Source organism: Pongo abelii, chromosome 12 (assembly GCF_028885655.2).
Source record: "Pongo abelii isolate AG06213 chromosome 12, NHGRI_mPonAbe1-v2.0_pri, whole genome shotgun sequence".
NCBI lineage: Eukaryota > Metazoa > Chordata > Mammalia > Primates > Hominidae > Pongo > Pongo abelii.
The window spans coordinates 34,465,703-34,474,857 of NC_071997.2; the positions used below are offsets into that span (position 1 = coordinate 34,465,703).

General features: G+C 42.4%; 1 pseudogene; it reads right to left on the reverse strand.

Annotated features, from left to right (window-relative positions):
* Window positions 1-7,649: 7,649 nt before the first annotated feature.
* On the reverse strand, window positions 7,650-8,938 carry LOC100447264 (adenosylhomocysteinase-like; annotated as a pseudogene).
* Window positions 8,939-9,155: the final 217 nt, after the last annotated feature.

A 9,155-nucleotide genomic window follows, 5' to 3' on the forward strand; every position in this document is an offset into this window, starting at 1 on the left:
CTTTCAATGCCAAGATACAACACAGAGACTCTCAGAGGTGAGAGACAGAACTTGTTACCTACAGCTCCAAACCAGTGCAGGCTGTTGGCAGGGCCACACAGGGACTTGAAACAGGGCAGGGTAAGAGCAAGCTGGGGCTGTCAGAGATAGCTTATGTATGGCAAGCGAGGTGGGCTTAGCTGGGTTTCCAGGCTGCTTGTGGGTTCACTAATTTGAATACTTTATCGGGTTCCTAGGCATTGAATCTGTCTCTAGTTGACTGGCACCTAGCCCCAGGGAGATAAATGTGGGTGCACAGGAGCCCCAGAGGGTGAGAGCCCAACAAGAAAGGTGGTTAAGGTATGGACTTAATAAGATGCCAGGAAGGAGCTGATCAGCCTCTAGTCAGGGCCTCAAAACTGGGTCAAGACAGCATTACAAAAAACAACTGTCTTACAACAGGCATCGCTGCTCCAATGTGACTAAGAACTTCCCGGAGATCCAGTGTCCCTTTCCTATGTACTGAATTACACTTGTCCACTTAGGCATCTGTCTCCCTTACTTGATTGATAGCTGCGATGGCAAGAATTGTGTCTTGTTCATCTTTGTACTCCAGAACCCAGCACAAAGAAAGTGCTTAATAGTTTCCAAATGGATTAATAAAAGGTGAAAAATAGAGAATCAAAATCTTAGAATCTAGAATCACCTAGGTCTTAGAAAAGAAGCACCTGTGTTTAAAAATATGATCTGCTTGGAAAAAAATATCAATATACAGAAAATGCAAGAAACAAGCACGGCTCTAAAGTGAAACTTGGTGTCTAAGTGAACTAGGTATTAAGTTGCTATGGGAAAAAATTAATTCATTTGAGGAAAGATGAGAAGGGTATAACAGAGATTAATTAAAATTTAGTTTATCAGATTTTTCTCAGGAGATTGGCAATTTAGTCAGACGAAAATCTTATTTAAGTGCATAAGTATATTTCAGCTTATAAGTGGGATGCATGGTAAAGTGAAAACAGAATATCAGTGTATGTTCAGTTACCATTTTAGAATTTGAAATCCTCTAAAATTCTAAGACTAGAAAATAAAAGTCTCAGGGTAAAAGTTTGCAGCTATCTCCGTCTGATGAATACTTAAAATACCAGATGCATGGAGTCACTGATGGCTTTCATGTCCCTAAAGCTGACAGACTCTAGTTGGTATTCATCTCATCTGTGAAAACCCATGGGATTGCTCCATTCAGGAAGTTTTCTATTCTCTTGGCTTCTTTATATCAGTCTCTCTTGGATTTCCTCCTGTTCTCTGGCTGGTTTTGGTTTGGTTTAGGTATCATTTTCTGGTCCCTCCTCCTCTACCCAGCCTCTAAATTCCTAAGGAATCCATCCTGTTCCTCATTGCTTTCTTGATCTACATCCTCCCTCAGATAGCTTACCTACTCTCCTGGCTTTAAAGCAAATTCTCTGTGCCATCAACTCCCAGTTTCATGTCTGTGTTCCCTAAAATGTTTTTGCACAGCAAAGAAAACAATCAACAGAATGAAGAGGCAGCATACAGAATGAGAGAAAATATTTGTAAATCGCTGATCTGAGAAGGGGTTAAAATCCAAAATATGTAAGGAACTTAAGCAACTCAATAGTAAGAAAACAAATAACCCAATTGAAAAATAGGCAAAGGATCTGAATACACATTTCTCAGAAGAAGATATTTAAATGGCCAATAAGTATATGGGAAAAAAAATGTCCCAAATCACTAGAGAAGTGCAAATAAAAACCACAATGAAATATCACCTCACAACTGTTAGAATGGCTGGTATCAAAAGATAAGGAGGTGATAAGAAGTGATGGAGAAAATGAAGAGAAAAGGGAATCCTTGCACTGTGTTGGCGGAAATGTAAATTAGCACAGCCATCATGGAAAACAACATGGAAGTTCCTCAAAAAATTAAAAATAGAATTACCATATGATCCAGCATTTCCACTACTGAACATATATCCAAAGGAAATGAAATCAGTATGTCTAAGAGATATCTGCACTCTCGTGTTTATCGGCGCGCTGTTCACAATAGCCAAGATATGGAATCAACCTAAGTGTCCATCAACAAATGACTAGATAAAGAAAATGTTATGTATACACAACGGAATACTATTCAGCCTTAAAAAGAGAAGGAGGCCGGGTGCGGTGGCTCACGCCTGTAATCCCAGCACTTTGGGAGGCCGAGGGGGGCGGATCATGAGTTCAGGAGATCAAGACAATCCTGGCCAACATGGTGAAACCCTGTCTCTGCTAAAAATACAAAAAATTAGCTGGGTGTGGTGGCGGGCGCCTGTAGTCCCAGCTACTCGGGAGGCTGAGGCAGGAGAATGGTGTGAACCCACGAGGCAGAGCTTGCAGTGAGCCGAGATCGCGCCAGTGCACTCCAGCCTGGGCGACAGAGCAAGACTCTGTCTCGGAAAAAAAAAAAAGAGAGAGAAGGAAATCCTGTCATTTGTGACAACATAAATGAACCTGGAGGACATTGCACTAAGTGAAATAAGCCAGGCACAGAAAGGCAAATGCCGTATGATCTCACTTCTATGTGGAATCTAAAAAAGCTGAACTCACAGAAGCAGAGAGTAGAATGATGGTTACCAGAGGCTGGGAATGGGGGCAGTGAGAGTGGGAAATGCTGGCCAAGGGATACAAAATTTCAGTGAGATATGTTGACTACAGTTAATAACAATGTACATATTGTATTCTAGAAAATTGCCAAGAGAGTAGATTTTAAGTGTTCTTACCAGAAAAAAAAACATAACTGTGTGATGTAATGTATATGTAAATTAGCCTGATTTAGCCATTTCAAATGCATTCAGATTTCAAAATATACCATATCAAACTGTACCATAAATGTGTACAGTTTTTACTTGTCAATTTAAAATTAAAATAAAATTAAAACTCTAGGGAAATAAGGGAAAAACGAAGAGAGCATATATAAATTTACCTATGGGAGAGAGTAGTGTGTGTACAGTTTTTACTTGCCAATTTAAAATTAAAATAAAATTAAAACTCTAGGGAAATAAGGGTAAAGTGAAGAGAGCATATGTAAATTTACCTATGGGACAGAGTAGTGTGCTAAGGTCACCTGTCGCCTCGGTCCTAGCTGTCCCATTCCCCAGAAATGAGAAAATGAGATCTGATACTCACCTATAAATTTCTGAAATTTAGCTTTGGGAACTAGTATATAGTAAGGGGTTGATGAATAGTAGCTACATATGAAATCATCAATTGGATAAAATTTTTCCCTGGTAATCCTACTGTCTCTGAGATCCCAGGGTCATTATGAGTGACTAACAATGATCTTGGGTGATGTCTGGAAGGGGAAGCAGAGTTTGGATGAAAGAAGGTTGCTTTGTGAAGTGCTATGGGTAACAAGGATGTGATGAAGTAAATGTTTGAAAATACATTTAATGTGCTCTTTTCTAAGCAGGAAGCAAAAGGACTATCAGGTAGATGGCCTTAGTATTTTGGGTCAAAGCAAGAAAAATATGCTCTGGTGTATGACAAGTCAATTATAACAATAACAGAAACCAGCACTTGTTGGCATTTCCTCTATCCTGGCACCACCATGTGCACTTTATGAGTGTTGGCCTATTAATCAAACCACTGTGTGATGGAAGCTACGACCACCAGAGATCCCCTCTTATCATGCTGGTTATGGACAAGAAGCTGAGAAGGAAATTAGAAAGCCAAAAACAAACTTCTAATCCCAACTCCAGAAGGCTGTCGGTGACTTTGAATGTATCAGGCAATTTGTCTGTTAGCTTCACTTCTCTTTGTAATTAGAACTCTACAATGCAGCCAGGCATGGTGGCTCACACCTGTAATCCCAGCACTTTGGGAGGCTGAGGCAGGAGAATCGCTTGAGGTCAGAAGTTCGAGATCAGCCTGGGCAACATATTGAGATTCTGTCTCTACAAAAAAATAACAAAATTAGCTGGGCATGGTGGTACATGCCTGTAGTCCCAGCTACTCCAAGATTGAGGTGGGAGGATCACTTAAATCCAGGAGTTAGAGGCTGCAGCGAACTCTGATTGCACCACTGCATTCCAACCTGAGCAACAGAATGAGACCCTGTCTCTAAAAGAAGGAAAAAATTACATAATGACAAGTTTTAGATTTCTTGATGGAAACACAAGAGGAGAGAAGAGTGACATTCACCTGGGAACTGAACTTTATTCCCTGCAAAAATATCAAAATACCCTAAAATGCATGAATCCTAGAGAATCAATAGGATGTCATTTAGGGGAAAATAGGGCTAGTGGTTACTTGTTAGGAAACCTAAACTGAAGCTTGGCCAAAGCTAATTGTGGCTCGTGACCTCTGTGTGTTTTGTTGGGGGCTGTGGGGTGGAGGGAAGGAAAGAAAGGTTGCTCCAGGGAGAACAAACACCACAATAAGTGGCCACCGGGTCTTCTAGAATTTTAGGCTGAATTCTTTGGTTACAGTAGAGATTCTCCTTTAAAAAAAAAACCTCTTGACATTGGAAATTGAAGCTTTTAAAAGCTGTTATTACCCAGCTTTCACTATAAAGGGAATTCTCAATCAGGAATCTTTGCTTGCAGACCATAAACGTACTTCCTCGCCCTGTCCTAAACCCTACCCAGCAGTGGGAGGTTTCTATGTGTCTTGCCTTCTGCAGATCAAATGGACAATTCCGAATGAATGGCCATACTACCTTGAAGCATTTCACTAGCCCATCTGTCAATCAGAAAGCATTTATTGAATGTAAAACTACATACGCTACATAAACAATCTCCAACACTACCAGGCCCTGGAACATGTGAGATGCATGTATATTCAATGATGAATTTCTTTCTTTAGCTTGAAACTAAAAAGGAGATCCCGATTTGCATTTTATAGCTCAGACATTTCCCTTTGCGTCTCTAAAATGTACCCCCAAAATGATATTTTGAGCACTTCACAGAAAGGGTGCCAAATATATCAAGGCAGTGGAGAAAGATTTTTTTTTTACATAAACTCAACCTAGGGGATATACCACAAATAATCCTGTCATGATCATTAAACAAACTTCGAAAACGAATAACAATAATGTACTCTTACACTAATTAAGACCTAAATTGAGATGATTTGTTGTGGATACTGGACTACATTTTAAAATAATTTCCTCTATTGTACTTACTCCATTTTAATGGAAAGATAGGAATTTTGTTTGCATTCAAACATTAATAGACTCAACAAATATTTACTGAGTGGCTGTTATGTGTCCAGCCCCGAGCTGGGCATTGTAGGAACAGTAAAATAATGCTTTTCAACTGCTCTCCTCCCACTTATATGATTTAGAAATAGTCACTTGTTTAGTCTTCTCATCTATTTATTTCCCAAGAAAATGGTTCTTTTGCATAGTAACTTTTAATACAATATGTGTCAAGATAAAAAGCAGCATGCAATTATCCAGTTTTCATCCACTTAAATTTTAATGACCATACTTACTTGCCCATTCAATTTTGAAACTTTTAGTAGCAGTTTGAGACCGGAGATTCTTCCAGATTTAGTTCCACATGGCCAATGTCTGTTGGACCATGAATTATTTTTCAGTAGGGTGGTTTTTTGCTCAAAACAACCTTCCATTTAATGTGCGAATATTCAGAATCATTAATAACCTCCCATTTAAACTGCCAATATTCAGAATAATAATTAGTCATGTGGTCTATGATTTTATATTTAGAGAGTGACACCCATATACAATTCTTGAATGTTTTACTCCATGTTATGCCTCAGGAACATGGCAAAATGAAGGGCTGGATGATTTCTATCACACATTTGGCTAAAAAAGCAGGAAAAGTTAAGCAATAATCTCAGACCTTGAATATTCAAGCAGCCAGACCCGGAGCCCAGCAGATCCCTGGTAGCCCAACCTGAGAATGCAGAAACACAGCTGAGCAGGTCACAATTTCCTTCTCTCAAGTGTGCTTTAAAAAATATATCCATGTCACTGTTTAAATCACTTTTTACAGGGGAAAGATAATGATTTAGGATATTTCCATGCATAATCACTTAGATATGTACTTAGTACAAACGCATTCAGTATGGTGCTATGCAAAGAGTGGTATTTGCTCTGACTCCACGGCAGGAGATGTTACCTCCACTGGCTTGCTTGCCAAGCTATGTCTCTGACTGCCTTGAGGCCAATTAGATCAGCACATATTAATACTCTCAGAATCCAACTTGCTCTCTTTACATACATGGACGTGTTTATTACTTGCTACCAGAATTCAGTAAAGAAACCATAATCATAAATACAGCTCCCTAAAGGCAACATAGATCAACTGAAAAAAATTACTAATAGTCGCTAATAATTAAATTATTATAAGTTTATATGCATCACATAAATAACTTTGAAGGAAAGAAAATATGGCAAGGGCAGAAAATGTAAACCTGGATATGCAAAGCATCAAAACGGATGTCTTGTAAAGACTGTAACTTACCCTCTGTGTGACTTTGACTCCATTGCTGTCAATTTCCTTTGCACATGTTCTTGCTCTTCTAAGAAGGATGCTAAGCATAGTCTGGGTACCTCTTAGCATCTCACATAGAGAAGATCTGCATCTTTTTCTCTCTTTTTTTTAATTATAAATGAGTTAAATTCATCTATTAAATGACAGTCTAAGATTGGGTTAAAAACAGGTTATTTACAAGAGACATGTCTGAAAAGACAAGAGTTCCCTCTTTACTCATTCTTTCAAGCCTAAGGGGTTACCCGCAGAACCTCACACTGCAGACAACCCCTTGTCTTCTCAATGCTTCATTGGTACGTGATTATACCCCCTTATTCATACCATACATTGTTGGCAGTGAATTATTTATAAAATAAAGCCTCAAAATTGTTTTAGGCATCAAGATTTTTATTTACTCACCTTCCTGCTTTCTTTGAGGTTATAAACATTATATAAATATTATAAATCAGATTACTCTATTTTGGACCCAGGGTTGTGATAGGAACCCTCTTGTTACAAAATGATGGCAGATATATGCTGGCTTTGTGTTTTTCTGGCCCCTTTCAACCTCTGGCTGTCCCTTCTCTGTCCTTTCTCAGTTGTCCCTTAGTGGTCTATTCTAACCCCTGTAAAATAGAGACTAAAAGTACCAACCTCATTGTTATGAGGTTTAAGAGAAGGCCCAGCACCAAGCCAGGCTCTCAGGAAAATTCAAACAGTTCTTCCTTGCCTTTGAATATAGCACCTTCCATCTGTCATGGGCTGAGGAACCACTGAACCAAGAACACGGGTATAAATCCACAGGCCAGGTGAAGGCCTAGGTGGTAAGGTACATGGGCTTTGTGACTCCACTACCAATTTCCAGGCTTAGGAAGGACTGACTTAGTGAGCAGTTCCAAGACCACTGAGCTCACGGTTCCCTGTGGCTGTCTCCCTTGTACCTGCATCCTGACCACGGCTTGAGGAAGGGCCTTTTGATTCCGCCTGCTTGGAATCGATTCCCCCTCACTTGGAACAGTATGAGGGGTGCAGCAGAGGCCCAAAACTGAGGGACTAGCACCAGGGAGTCTATGGCAGACACTGACAAACCAATTGCAAAGTTGGTGCCATTTGCTCTTACAGAGGAGGGGCGGGGCCTGGGCAAGGACAGCAGGTGGAAGATGAAGGGCAGGCATGGCACTCAGTAGCGGTTGTGATCTGGCTTGAAGGGGCTGCCACAGGACATACCCAGGTACTGGGCCTGCTTCTTGGTCAACTTGTGAGTTTCACATTCAGCTTGCCCAGGTGGGATTCAGCCACTGCCTCATTCAGCTTCTTGGGCAGCAAGTAAATCCCACCAGGGTACTTGTCTGGGTGGGTCCACAGCTCAATCTGCACCATCACCTGGTTGGTAAAGGAGTCACTCATCACAACGCCGAGGTGGCACATGGAACAGCCCAGGCTGACCAGCAGACCCTCAACCAGCAGGATGGTGCCGTGCTGCTCTTCAGCCAGTCCTGGCCACCTGGGGCTTGATGGTCACCTTCTCCCCAGCATTCACGTTGAGCCACTTGGCATTGATCTCCACGTCAAAGTGACCAGGGTTACACATGATCGCATCATCCTTCATCTGCTCAAAGTGCTGGCCAAGGATGATGTCAACACATCCTGTGGCAGTGACAAAGATGTTGCCCTCCTGACAGGCCTCATCTACGGCGGTCACCTCATAGCCCTCCATGGCAGTCTGTAGCAGGTTGATGGGGCCGATCTTGGTGATGATGAAGGGGTCCCCAAAATTCCACAGGGCCTGGGCACAGCCCTTGCCCATGTCGCCATAGCCTGCCACCATGGCTACCTTGCCGACAATCATCACATCCGTAGCCCTCTTGATGCCATCTATGAGGGACTCCCGGCAGCCTTAGAGGCTGTGAAAGTTGCTCTTGGTGATGGAGTTGTTGACGGCAGGCACTTTCAGGATCCCCTTGGCCGTAATCTTACGTAGGTTGTGGACCCCGGTGGTGGTCTCCTCGGAGATGCCTTGGATGCCCGGCAAGAGCTATGGGTACTTGGTGTGGATGTGGTTGGTGAGGCCGCTACCATCATCCAGAATAATGCTTAGGGGCATGTCTTTGAAGTAGTGATTGTTGGATGCATGACAGGTATCCCTTGCTTGTTTCACCCTTCCAGGCATGCACTGGAATGACAGCCTTGGCAATGGCAGCCGCCACCTGGTCCTGGGTGGAGAAGATGTTGCGGCTGGACCACTGTACCTCAGCATCCAAGGAGACAACGGGTCTCAGTGAGGATGGCTCTCACCACGGTCACATACGGCCAGCCAGAGATATGGGTGCCCTTCAGTGGCTTGGAGGCGAAGTACAGCTCCCACACACGCATCAGACCCAGCATCTCACTCTCCACAATATCCAGGGCCTTGTGTCCCCAGGCGGCCAGGTCGATGTCAGCAACTTTATAGGACAGTTTGTCAGACATACTGGCAACACTTCCACAAAGTGTGATGGACACGGACAAAGGGGGCCAGGCCTCGGAGAGGGGACAGGCATGGGGCAGGCGGCACTGGGCAGGGCAGATCTGCATTTTCTAGTCCTGATCAGCTTCTGACCTGGCTGCTCATGTTTAATGCAGCACCATTGTATTCGTCAGGCTAAGCTAGATTTTGCTACAGTGACAGATCACTCAAAAATCTGTG